Source organism: Pongo pygmaeus, chromosome X (genome assembly GCF_028885625.2).
Source record: "Pongo pygmaeus isolate AG05252 chromosome X, NHGRI_mPonPyg2-v2.0_pri, whole genome shotgun sequence".
Lineage (NCBI taxonomy): Eukaryota > Metazoa > Chordata > Mammalia > Primates > Hominidae > Pongo > Pongo pygmaeus.
In genome coordinates this window covers 54,769,529-54,782,654 of record NC_072396.2, presented here as the reverse complement: position 1 = coordinate 54,782,654, position 13,126 = coordinate 54,769,529, and the positions used below count along the sequence as shown (strand labels likewise).

The 13,126-nt window shown below is 42.0% G+C and overlaps 1 protein-coding gene across 8 annotated transcripts in view; it reads left to right on the top strand.

The window, feature by feature from the left end:
- WNK3 (WNK lysine deficient protein kinase 3) overlaps positions 1-13,126 on the top strand; it is a 175,897-nt gene that overhangs the window by 143,943 nt on the left and 18,828 nt on the right. The window lies entirely within an intron of this gene.

The following is a 13,126-nucleotide window of genomic DNA, read 5'->3' as shown; positions in this document are numbered from 1 at the left end:
CCACTGCACCCGGCTACATTTAGTTCTTTGATCCATTATGAGTTAATCTGTGCATATGGTGTGAGTTAAAGATCCAGATTCTTTTTTTTTTTTTTTTTTTTGGTATGTGGATATCTCCTTCTCCTAGCACTTTTTGTTGAAAAGACTGTTTTTCCCCCATTGAGTTGTCTTGGTACCCTTATTGAAAATCAACTGACCATAAATGGATAGATATATTTCTGTAATCTTAATTCTACTCCGTTGATCTCTGTGTCTGTCCTTATGCCAATCCCATACTGTCTTGATTCCTATAGCTTATCATGTGTTTTGAAATTGTAAATTGAGTTCTCTAAATTTGTTCTTCTCTTTCATGATTGTTTTGACTATTCTGGGTAATTTGAATTTTCATGTAAATTTTAGAATCAGCTTGTCAATTTCTGAAAAACCAGTTGGAATTTAGATAGAGTATTGACTCTATATATCAATTTGGGGAGTATTGTTATCTTTAAAATGTTGTCTTCCAATCTGTGAACATGGGATGTCTGTGAACAGAGTCTCTCTCTGTCGCCCAGGCTGGAGTGCAGTGGCATGATCTCAGCTTACTGCAACCTCTGCCTCCTGGGTTTAAACAATTCTCATGCCTCAGCCTCCCGAGTAGCTGGGATTACAGACATGCACCACCACACCTGGCTAATTTTTCTATTTTTAGTAGAGACAGGGTTTTGCCATGTTGGCCAGGCTGGTCTTGAACTCCTGGCCTCATGTGATCCACCCACCTCAGCCTCCCAAAGTGCTGGGTTTACAGTCGTGAGCCACCACGCCCAGCCAGGTTGTCTTTAAATTTCTTTCAACAATCATTTTTAGTTTTTAGTGTATAAGTCTTGTGCTTATTATTATTATTATTATTTTGAGACAGGGTCTCACTCTGTTGTCCAGGGTTGAGTGTAGTGGCATGATCATCGTTCACTGCAGCCTCAACCTCCTGGTCTCACTCAAGTGATCTTTCTGCCTCAGACTCCCAAGTAGCTGGGACTACAGGCACATGCCACCATGTCCTGCTATTTTTTTTTTATTTGTTTTAGAGACAAGGTCTCCTTATGTTGCCCAGGCTGGTCTTGAACTCATGTATGCTAAAGAAAAGTATGTATTCTGCTGTTGTTGGGTGGAATGTTCATATATGTCTGTTAGGCCTCATTGGTTTAGAGGGCTGTTCAAGTCTTCTATTTCTCTGTTGATCATCTGCCTAGTTCTATCAGTTGTTAAAAGTGGGTTATAGAAGTCTCCAACTGGCAGGGCGCGGTGGCTCACGCCTGTAATCCCAGCACTTTGGGAGGCCGAGGTGGGCAGATCACAAGGTCAGGAGATCGAGACCCTCCTGGCTAACATGGTGAAACCCCATCTATACTAAAAATACAAAAAATTAGCCCGGTGTGGTGGCGGGTGCCTGTAGTCCCAGCTACTCGGGAGGCTGAGGCAGGAGAATAGCGTGAACCTAGGAGGCAGAGCTGTAAGTGAGCCGAGATCTTGCCACTGCACTCCAGCCTGGGCGACAGTGCGAGACTCCATCTCAAAAAGAAAAAAAAAAAAAAAAAGAAGAAGTCTCCAACCATTGTTGAATTTCTCCCCTCAATTCTGTCAATTCTGCTTTGTGTATTTTGGAACACAGTTGCACATATGTTTATAATTGTTATGTCTTCTTAATTTATATTTCATTTTCTTTGGCTGAAGGAGAATTATTATTATTATTTGTCCAGAAAACTCAACAGTCTACATTTAACCCAGCTTAATGGGAAGGTTTTTTTTTTTTAGACAGAGTTTCGCTCTTGTTGCCCAGGCTGGAGTGCAATGACGTGATATCAGCTCACTGCAACCTCCACCTCCCAGGTTCAAGCAATTCTCCTGCCTCAGCCTCCCTAGTACCTGGGATTACAGGCATGTGCCACCACACCCAGCTAATTTTGTATTTTTAGTAGAGATGGAGTTTCTCTGTGTTGGTCAGGCTGGTCTCAAACTCCTGACCTCAGGTGATCCGCCTGTCTCGGCCTCCCAAAGTGCTGGGATTACAGGCGTGAGCCACCGCGCCCGGCCAATGGGAAGTTCTTAAGCCTTTGCCTTTTCCAGCTTGGCAGTGAGAGCCAGAGATTTTGGACCCAGGATATTGCCTCCCTAGTGACAGTGGATCTCATCCTGTCTGTCATTGTCATTGGTTCTGATGGCTTCCACCAGCTTAGCCAAAGCTCCTTTGTCTGCCAAGTTAATCTGTGTGAAGGAGACAGTGGTGCAAGTCTTCCTGTGGACTAGACATCCCAGTCTTCTCTTCCCTTTGTATTTTATGATGCAGGGCAGGCAGGAAGACAGCTAGCTCTATGAGATCCATTGTCACGTGCAGTCACCACCAGCTGAGCTTTCTTGTTCTCCACCAAGGTGGTGACAGCGTTAATCCCTGCTCAAAGGCCTTAGTGGAGACATCCCTCTGGCAACTTTCTTCTCAGTCTGGGCCAATGATCTTCTTGCTTTGTCTCTGGTCTGTCCTTATAGGCCAGCTTAAGCAGTTGTGTAGCTATTTGGCAGTCCAAGGCCTAGGTAAACTGGTTATTTGCAGGAGGGACTTTCAGCCGCTTATAGAAGATATATAGCTCCTTGCCGCTGCAACCTGATATAGCAGGGCCATTTGACAAAGTGGGTGAGGTCCCTTTAGGGCTGGATGTCCTGTCCAGTGCCAAAATTCTTAGGCCTTTTCTCAAACGGGATTCATCACCTTCTTCGCCTCCTGCTTCCTCACAATAGCAGGAGAGGGGGCCATCTTCTTCCACTTAGCCTTCATTCCTTCTGGCATTTTGAATGGCTAGAGGAGAGATTATTTCTGATATTAGTACAACCAATCCAACTTTCTTTTGGTTACTGCTTGCATGCCATATCTTTTTCTATTCTTTTACTTTGAATGTATTTCTGTCTTTAAATCAGAATTGTGTTTATTGTTATCATATATAGTTAAATCATGTTTTTTATTCTGTAAATCTCTGTCTTTTTATTGGGGCATTTAAATCATTTCCATTTAATGTAAGGTAGGATTTATGCCTGTCATTTTGTTATCTTTGTTTTCTATATATCTTCGATTTTTTTCTTTTTTTCCTCATCCTCTGACTTTCCGTATTCCTGCCTTCTTTTATGTTAAATAGATATTTTCCAATGTAGCATTTAAATTCTATTGTGTCTTTACGTATATATATATATATATATATATATAATTATTATTATTATACTATACTTTTTTTTTTTTTGGGACGGAGTCTCACTCTGTCACCCAGGCTAGAGTGCAGTGGTGCAATCTCTGCTGACTGCAACCTCCACCTCCCGGGTTCAAGTGATTCTTCTGCTCAGCCTCCCAAGTAGTTGGGACTACAGGTGCATACCACCATACCTGGCTAATTTTTGTATTTTTAGTAGAGACGGGGTTTTGCCACATCGGCCAGGTTGGCCTCAAACTCCTGACTTCAGGTGATCTGCCCACCTCAGCCTCCCAGAGTGCTGGAATTACAGGCGTGAGCCACCATGCCCGGCCTATTACACTATACTTTTCATTTTTCTTCTTTGTTGAGACAGGGTCTTGCCCTGTCACCCAGGCTGGAGTGCAGTGGTGCGATCATAGCTCACTATAACCTCAACCTCCCGGGCTCAAGTTATCCTCCCACATCAGCCTCCTGAGTAGCCGGGACCATAGAAGCGTGCTACCATGCCCAGCTAATTAAAAAAAAAAAAAATTTTTTTTAAATACAGGCTCTCTCACTGTATTGTCCAGGCTGGCCTCAAGCTCCTGGGCTTAAGCAGTCCTCCTACCCAGCCTCCTAAATTGCTGGTATTACAGGTGTGAGCCAAAGTACCTGGCCCTACATTATTCTTTTCTTATATTTTTCAGGTATTTTCTTGTAGTAGCCACAATGAGCTTCTTAATTTAAAAGCAATCTAGTTCAGTTTTTTTGTGTGTTTTTTGTTTGTTTTGAGATGAAGTTTTGCTCTTGTCGCCCAGGCTGGAGTGCAATGGTGCGACCTTGGCTCACTGCAACCTCCGCCTCCCAGGTTCAAGCGATTCTCCTTCCTCAGCCTCCTGAGTAGCTGGGATTACAGGTACCTGCCACCACGCGCAGCTAATTTTTGTATTTTTAATAGAGACAGGGTTTCACCATGTTAGCCAGGCTGGTCTCGAACTCCTGACCTCAGGTGATCCACCCGCCTCAGCCTCCCAAAGTGTTGGGATTAAAGGTGTGAGCCACCACACCCGGTCATGTTTTTTTGTTCGTTTGGTTGGTTGGTTGGTTTTTTTTAAGATGGGGTCTTACTCTGTCACCCAGGCTGGAGTTCAGTGGCGCGATCTCAGCTTACTGCAACCTCTGCCTCTGGGTTCAAGTGATTCTCCTGCCTCAGCTACCTGAGTAGCTGGGATTACAGGTGTGCGTCACCATGCCTGGCTAATTTTTTTGTATTTTTAGTAGAGATGGGGTTTCACCATGTTGGCCAGACTGGTCTCAAACTCCTAACCTCAGGTGATTCACCCGCCTCGGCCTCCCAGAATGCTGGATTACAGGTGTGAGCCACCTCGCCTGGCCTCTAGTTCAGTTTAATACTAAATTAACTTCAATGGTACACAAAACATTTCTCTAATATATATGTGTGTGATACATACACACACATATTCCCTCACAACTTATTTGTACTATTATTGTTATATACATTACATCTTTACATGTTATAAGCTCATTGACACAATTTTATAGTTATTGCTTTATGCAGTTGACTTTGAAATCAGATAGGAAAAGTAGAGTTATAAATACAAAGTACATTTCTACTGAATATTATATTTACCTATGTAGTTCTCTTCAGCAGTGTGCTTTATTTTTTCATGTAGATTTGAGTAACTATCTAGCATTCTTTTATTTCATCCTGAAGGACTCACTTTAATATTTCTTGTAAGTTAGGTCAGCAGCAATGAATTTCCAGTTTTTTATTAGAAGTGTTTCTATTTTTATTTTTTTTCCATTTATGGAATTTGTTTTTAAAAAACAAGGACATGAAGGACTAGCTTAAATTGGATCAAAGGCTGTTAAAGGGCCTGGTACAATTCAACTTATAAAACATAAGGTATGAAAAAGCATGCCTGTGTTTTGTTTGGTGAGTAGAAAATAAGAAGGAAATTTTGGTGATTTCCAATTCAAGTGTGTCACTACTGTGACAGCTTCCAGCTCACAGAAACATCTGGTATTCTTAATACCTTCTATTCTGGCCCAGGTTAAATTTCTTTAATTATATACAAGTAGAATCCTATTTTAATAGGAACTCTAAAATAGCTAGCTATTTAAAACTCTTCTCTTTATTGATGCTTCCTTTTCAGCCATAAAGTTGATAGAAAAAATACTGAAAAGTACAAAATTGAAAACAAAATATTTTGCTTAATAAGTCTATTAATAAAGTTTTATTTTATGCAATAAGCACCTAAAAATTTGAAGGGCAAAATCATTTTTGTAAAATAAATTAAAACCATTTGGATTTAGACTTTCTAGGGTTTTGGGAAATAATGTAAAAAAATAAAGATTCCATTTGTTTTGTTTTGGAGACAGGGTCTCACTCTGTCCCTCAGGCTGAAGTGTAGTGGTGCCATCACAGCTCACTGCAGCCTCGACCTCCTGGGCTCAAGTGATCCTCCCACCTCAGCCTCCTGAGTAGCTGGGCACAGGTGCACACTACCATGCCCAGCTAATTTTTTTTTTTTTAGTAGAGATGGGGTCTCCTTATGTTGCCCAGGCTGGTCTCCAGCTTCTGAGCTCAAGTGATCTGCCCACATCAGCCTCCCAAAGTGCTGGGATTATTTAGGAAAGGTCTTATTCTAAAAATGCTTGGTTCAATGGAAATTCAGATTTTTTAGTATTCTTTGTATTCCAGTCATCAAGAAGAACTAGTTATTAGAATGAGCATTGAAAGCATAAAGTTCCTTTTGCATGTTTCCAAGAGTTAGTCATCTTCCATTTTTCAAATCTTTTTTACAACAAATATTTTGCTTTTGATACTTAACATTAGGTCTCTGAAATAAAGAATGGGTAAACAAAAGAGTAAATCTAGAGGCATGGCTACTTTACTGTTATAACTGGTTATTTCCAAATCTCAGTCGTATGTACCTTATCCACTTCTCCCCTGGTGTATAGACTAGCTTTTGTCCACCTTTGAACTCTCACAACTGAACAGTTGGCTCCCAAAAGACAGTGCATAGTTTGGTGCCCTTAACTCTATTACATACTTTTCACAAGACACACTTCTTTTTCTATGGATTAAAATTCACCTATAGAAAACTGTTACTCATTTTCTTAAAACATAACAATCTCCAACTACATGCAGAGCATGATGTCTGTTACTATGAGAAGGTCACCCTCTTCAAGGAGTTTATAGCACAGTGTTGTGTGTGGATCTCCTTTTTTTTTTTTTTTTTTTTCTGGAGATGGAGTCTCGTTTTGTTGCCCAGGCTGGCGCGATCTTGGCTCACTGCAACCTCCGCCTCCCGGGTTCAAGTGATTCTCCTGCCTCAGCCTCCCGAGTAGCTGGGATTACAGGTGCCTGCCACTGTGCCTGGCTAATTTTTGTATTTTTAGTAGAAACAGGGTACCACCATGTTGGCCAGGCTGGTCTCAAACTCCTGACCTCAAGTGATCTGCCTGCTTCAGCTTCCCAAAGTACTGGGATTACAGGTGTGAGCCACTGCGCCCGGCCGGATCTCCTTCATTTTTGAAAGATTTAGTTGAATTCTTCTTTGATAGTCTTACTCTTTCAACACTTTGACAGTGTCATCCCATTGTCTTTTGGCCTGTATGGTTTCCGATGAGAAGTCAGCTCTTAATTTTATTGAAGTCCCTTATACATGACAAGTCTATTTTTTGTCTTCTTTAAAGATTTTCTTTTTGTCTTTGATTTTCATCAATTTGATTATGAGTGTCTAGGTATGGATCTCATTAAATTTACTTTAGTTATAGTTCACTGAGCTTCTTGAATGTGTAAATTAATATTTGTTTTGGAAATTTGGAGTTATTATTTATTCTGATATTTTTTCTGCCCTTTTCTCTTCTATTTTTGGAACTCCTATTATGCATATTTGTCATGCTTGATGGTGTCCAACAGGTCTGTGAGGCTCTTTCACTTTTTTAAATTTTTTTATTTTTTATTTTATCTATCTATCAATTTATTTATGAGACAGAGTCTCATTTTGTGAATTTATGAGACAGAGTCTCACTTTGTTACCCAGGCTGATGTGCAGTCGTGTGATCTTGGCTCACTGCAACCTCCGCTTCCCGGGTTCAAGCAATTCTCGTGCCTCAGCCCCCCAAGTAGCTGGGATTACAGACGCGCACCACCACACCCGGCTAATTTTTGTATTTTTAGTAGAGGCAGGGTTTCACCATGTTGGCCAGGCTGATCTCGAACTCCTGACCTCAAGTGATCTGCCTGCCTTGGCCTCCCATAGTGCTGGGATTATAGGCGTAGCCACCACACCCGGCCTCTTTCTTTTCTTTTTTTCTTTTTTTTTTAATTCTTTTTTCTTTCTGTTCTTCAAAGTGGATTTCTTGATTAACCTGTTGTTGGTTGATTATTTCTTTTTCCCACTAAAATCTCTTAATGGGCCCCTCTATATAATTTTTTCACTTCAGATACTGTATTTTTAAGCTCTAGAATTTGCTTTTTAAAAACAACTTCCATCTGTAGTCTCTATTTGGTGAGATATTGTTGTCACACTTTAATTTTTTTAGCCATAGTTTCCCTAAGTTTGGATATACAGTTTGTCCCTTGGTATATGCAGAGTTCAGTTCCAGGACTCCTGCGTATGCCAAAATCCACACAGTCAAGTTCCACAGGTGGTCCTGAGGAATGCACATATATACAAAATGTCAGCCCTCCATATATGCAGGTTTCACATCCCAGAATACTGTATTTTCGATCCATATTTGGTTGAAAACAATCCACATATAAGTGGGCCTGCACAGTTCAAACCTGTTTTGTTCAAGGGTCAACCGTATTTATAATAGCTGATATAAAAGCTTTGTCTACTAAGTCCAAAATATAGGCCCCCTCCAGGATGTTTTTGTTGGGTCCCCTTTTTTCCTGCATATGTCATACTTTCCTGTTTCTTTGCGTGTCTCTTAATTTTGTGGTGCAAACTGGACATTTTAAATAATATATTAAAGAACTCTAGTATCAGATTCTTCTACCCGTCAAGGGTTGTTGTTGTTTTTCTTGTTGCTAATTATTTAGTGATTTTCCTGGACAAATTTTACATTCCCTGCAGTGTATGGCCATTGAATTCCCTGCTGGATTTTCTTTTTCAAAGAGCCATGGCTGGAGTGTAGTGGCATGATCTAGTTCACTGCAGCCTCAAACTCCTGGGCTCAAGCAATCCTCCTACCTCAGCTTCCCTAGTACCTGGGACTAACAGGTGCATGCCATAACACATGACAATTTTTTTTTTTTTTTTAAGAGACCAAGCCTTGCTCTGTCACCAGTCTGGAGTGCAGTGGTGCGATCTCGGCTCACTGCAACCTCCGCCTCCTGGGTTCAAGCAATTCCCCTGCCTGAGCCTTATGAGTAGCTGGGACCACAGGCACGCGCCATCACGCCCAGCTAATTTTTTTGTGTATTAGTAGAGACGGGGTTTTACCATGTTGGCCAGGATAGTCTTGATCTCCTGACCTCATGATCCACCCGCCCCAAAGTGCTGGGATTACAGGCGTGAGCCACCACGCCTGGCCCACATAGCTTTTTTTTTTTTTTTTTTTTTGAGATGGAGTCTTGCGCTGTCGCCCAGGCTGGAGTGCAGTGGCGCGATCTCTGCTCACTGCAAGCTCCACCTCCTGGGTTCATGCCATTCTCCTGCCTCAGCCTCCCAAGTAGCTGAGACTACAGGTGCCTGCCACCACACCCAGCTAATTTTTTGTATTTTTAGTAGAGACAGGGTTTCACTGTGTTAGCCAGGATAGTCTTGATCTCCAACCTCGTGATCTGCCTGCCTCGGCCTCCCAAAGTGCTGGGATTACAGGCGTGAGCCACCATGCCCGGCCCACATGGCTAATTTTTAAAATTTTTGTAAAGATAGGGTCTTGCTATGTTGTCCAGGCTGGTCTCAAACTCCTGGCCCCAAGAGATCCTCTTGCCTCAGCCTCCCAAAGTTCTGGGATTACAGGCATGAGCCAATACACCTGGCCTCCCTGTTGGATTTGTTTTTATTTATTTATTTTTAATTTTTAAGCCTGGTTTCCCAAGGTTCACACCTGGGCCAGTACCGTTTAGTGATGAGCCATGATTGGTCAGAAGAGTTCACTAAGTGCCTTTCCTGGATATCTTTTCCAAAGGGATCTCTGTTAGAGATCAAACTTCAGACAGTTTATAAGATGACCTTTGATTTACTTCCTGCTTGCCTAGGAACTCAAGGTCAACCAGAAGTGAGTGATTGGCACCTTCTCCTTTCTTAGGTCTTTCGTGGGCATGCCAGACTTTTATATTGCCAAGAATATGTTAGAGGTTTTCAAAGTTTTTTATGGTCATCTAGTTCTCCCAGAATTCCCTTTTAATTCTAGTCTAGGTTCTTATTTGCCCCAACTGAAATCTCAGCCTTAGGCAGCTGTTGCCTGCACTTTCCCATAGTTTCAGTAATGCCTTGCAGGTAGCCCCCTACTCTCAATCCCAGTATGCCCTTCCACTGCAAGGTGAGCAGAGCTTTGAGTGAAATCAAATATCCACCACACTTGGGAAATAGAAATCTTTCCAGGGTGCTGCAAAATATTGACTGTGCACTGGAGATGGTGTTTTTTTTTTTTTGAGACGGAGTCTCGCTCTGTCTCCCAGGCTGCAGTGCAGTGGCACGATCTCGGCTCACTGCAAGCTCCGCCTCCCGGGTTCACACCGTTCTCCTGCCTCAACCTCCCAAGTAGCTGGGACTACAGGCACCCGCCACCATGCCCGGCTAATTTTTTGTATTTTTAGTAGAGACGGGGTTTCACCGTGTTAACCAGGATGGTCTCGATCTCCTGACCTCGTGATCTGCCCACCTTGGCCTCACAAAGTGCTGGGATTACAGGTGTGAGCCACTGCGCCCAGCCGGGAGATGGTGTTTTTAAGGGAGCTCAAAAAGAGGTATGATTGCTCCATTGTCTGCAGTGCTGCTGTTGGCTACCACAACGCTGAGCTGGGGAACAAGGGGGAATGAGAATTGCCCCAGGTCAAAATGTCACAGATGCCAGTAGTTTCCATAGTTTGTCTTTCATAGAGGTTTTTAGTTTTATTCTATGGCTTTGGATAATTGTCAGGGGTGGTTGGTTCTAGTTGTTTTGCCTATATTTTTATTGTTTTTGAAGACAAGAAAGTTTACCCAGGCCCTTATTCTGCATTTTTAGAAGTCCATCTTCTCCTTCCTTTTCTATTTTCTGAAGAGTTTGTCTTGAGTTAGTATTATTTCTTCTTTAAATGTCTGGGAAATTTTTCCAATGAAACCATCTGGGCTCAGAGATTTCTTTTTTGGGAGGTTTTTAACTTTTCAAACTTTTGCCCAGGCGCGGTAGCTCACGCCTGTAATCCCAGCACTTTGGGAGGCCAAGGCGGGAGGATCATCTGAGGTCAGGAGTTTGAGACCAGCCTGGCCAATATGATGAAACCCCGTCTCTACTAAAAATACAAAAAATTAGCCGGGTGTAGTGGCAGGTGCCTGTAATCCCAGCTACCAGGGAGGCTGAGATAGGAGAAGCGCTTGAACCCAGGAGGTGGAGGTTGCAGTGAGCTGAGATTGCGCCACTGCCCTCCAGCCTGGGTGACAGAGACTCCATCTCAAAAAAAAAAATTTTCAAAAATAAATCAAACTCTTCAATAGTAGTTATAGGATTATTTAGATTACGTATTTCATGCTGGGTGAGTTTCGGTAGTTTGTGGTTTTGGGGGGGACTTGTTCCATTTTGTCTATGCTGTTGAATTTTTGTGTTTACAGATAATATGAACATTATATTTAATATCTGGGGAATGACATCACCTTTCATTCCTGATATTTAATTTGTCTTCTCTTTTTTTCTTTGTGATTCTTGATAGAAGCTTATCAATTTTATCTTTACAAAGATCCAGTATTTGCTTTTATTGATGTTTTTCTCTACTGTTTTCCCATTTTAAATTTTATGAATTTCTGCTCCTTATTATTTTCTGCCTTCTACATGCCTTGTGGTTATTTTGATCATTTTTTTCCCCTAGTTTCTTTTTTTTTTTTTTTTTTTTTTTTTTTTTGAGACGGAGTCTCACTCTGTCGCCCTGGCTGGAGTGCAGTGGCGCAATCTCGGCTCACTGCAACCTCCGCCTCCCGGTTTCAAGCGATTCTCCTGCCTCAGCCTCCCAAGTAGCAGAGATTACAGGCGCCCACCACTTCGCCCAGCTAATTTTTTGTATTTTTAGTAGAGACTCGGTGTCACCATGTTGACCAGGCTGGTCTTGATCTTCTGACCTTGTGATGCGCCCACCTCAGCCTCCCAAAGTGCTGGGATTACAGGTGTGAGCCACCGCTCATTATCTCTTATTTTTGTCCTTTAAAATCATTTGGGAGGCCGAGGCAGCAGGATTACTTGAGCCCAGGATTTCAAGACCACCCCTGGCAACATAGTGACACCCCATATCTACAAAAAATTAAAAAAAAAATTAGCCAGTCATGGTAGCGCACACCTGTAGTCCCAGCTACGCAGGAGGCTGAGGTAGGAGGATTGCTTGATCCTGGGAGGTTGAGGCTTCAGTGAACAGTTATTGTTATTGCACCACTGCACTCCATCCTGGGTGACGGAGTGGGACCCTTTTTCACAAAAAAGAAACCAAGATTTGAGTGCTTGAGGTATCATTGCTTCTAGGCCCTCTTAGCTGATAAGGAACTATACATATGTATACTAACATATATATACACGCACATATCCCTACCTATGAATATTTCTATATGTAATCATCTGTATCTATATTAAGGTAAATTTGCATTCATATTGATGTCTCCAACTCTAATCCATTACCACATGGATCATTCTGCCCTTATCGACTTATCTATTTGCTTATCTGTAACCTCCCACTCCAGAAGTGAGAAACCTGGCTCCCACCATCCTCCAGCCATTTACTTGTTTAATTCCAGTATACAAGTATCGTAGTTTCAGAATTTTAACCCAAACCCTAGTGGGAAACACTTTTATCAAGTAGAATACAATGCTTATGTATGGTTTCTTTTGCCTTCAGTATTACAGGTGCCACTCATTTCCAAAGTTATGTATAGTTCATCATCTGTTCTTTTACCCGCTTATATGAGGTTGCTTCATACATTTTCAATATGGTTAGATGCTTTCGTCAAATTCTACATTCCCTTCGAGGATTCCCTGACCCCCTAAATTACTTTTTAAATTTGCATATATTAAGGTTCATTCTTTGTGCCTTTTCTGTGCATTTTGACAAATACATTCTCTCTTGTGGTCTCATGACCTCCTAAATGATTTTTTTTTTTACCTTTGCATACATTGAAGTTTATTCTTTGTACTCCAGTATTCCCTAGGTTTTGATATATTATATTTTCTTTGTTGTTGTTGTTGTTGAGATGGAGTCTCGCTCAGTCCCACAGGCTGGAGTGCAGTAGCGCGATCTCCACTCACTGCAAGCTCCACCTCCCGGTTTCACGACATTCTCCTGCCTCAGCCTCCCGAGTAGCTGGGACTACAGGCGCCCACCACCATGCTCGGCTAATTTTTTGTATTTTTAGTAGAGATGGGGTTTCACTGTGTTAGCCAGGATGGTCTCGATCTCCTGATCTCAAGATCTGCCCGCCTCGGCCTCCCAAAGTGCTGGGATTACAGGCGTAAGCCACTGCACCCGGCCCTATATTTTCTTTTTTTTTTTTTTTTTTTTAAGTTCTAAATGTTTTCTAATTTCCCTTGAGACTTCCTCTTTGATCCATGGATTATTGGTAGTATGTTGTTTAATTTTGAAGAGTGTGGAGATTTTTCTCATTATCTCTTTTTTTTTGAGACAGAGTCTCGCCCTGTCGACCCAGGCTGGAGTGCAGGGGCGCAATCTTGGCTTACTGCTACCTCTGCCTCCCGGGCTCAAGCGATTCTCTTGCGTC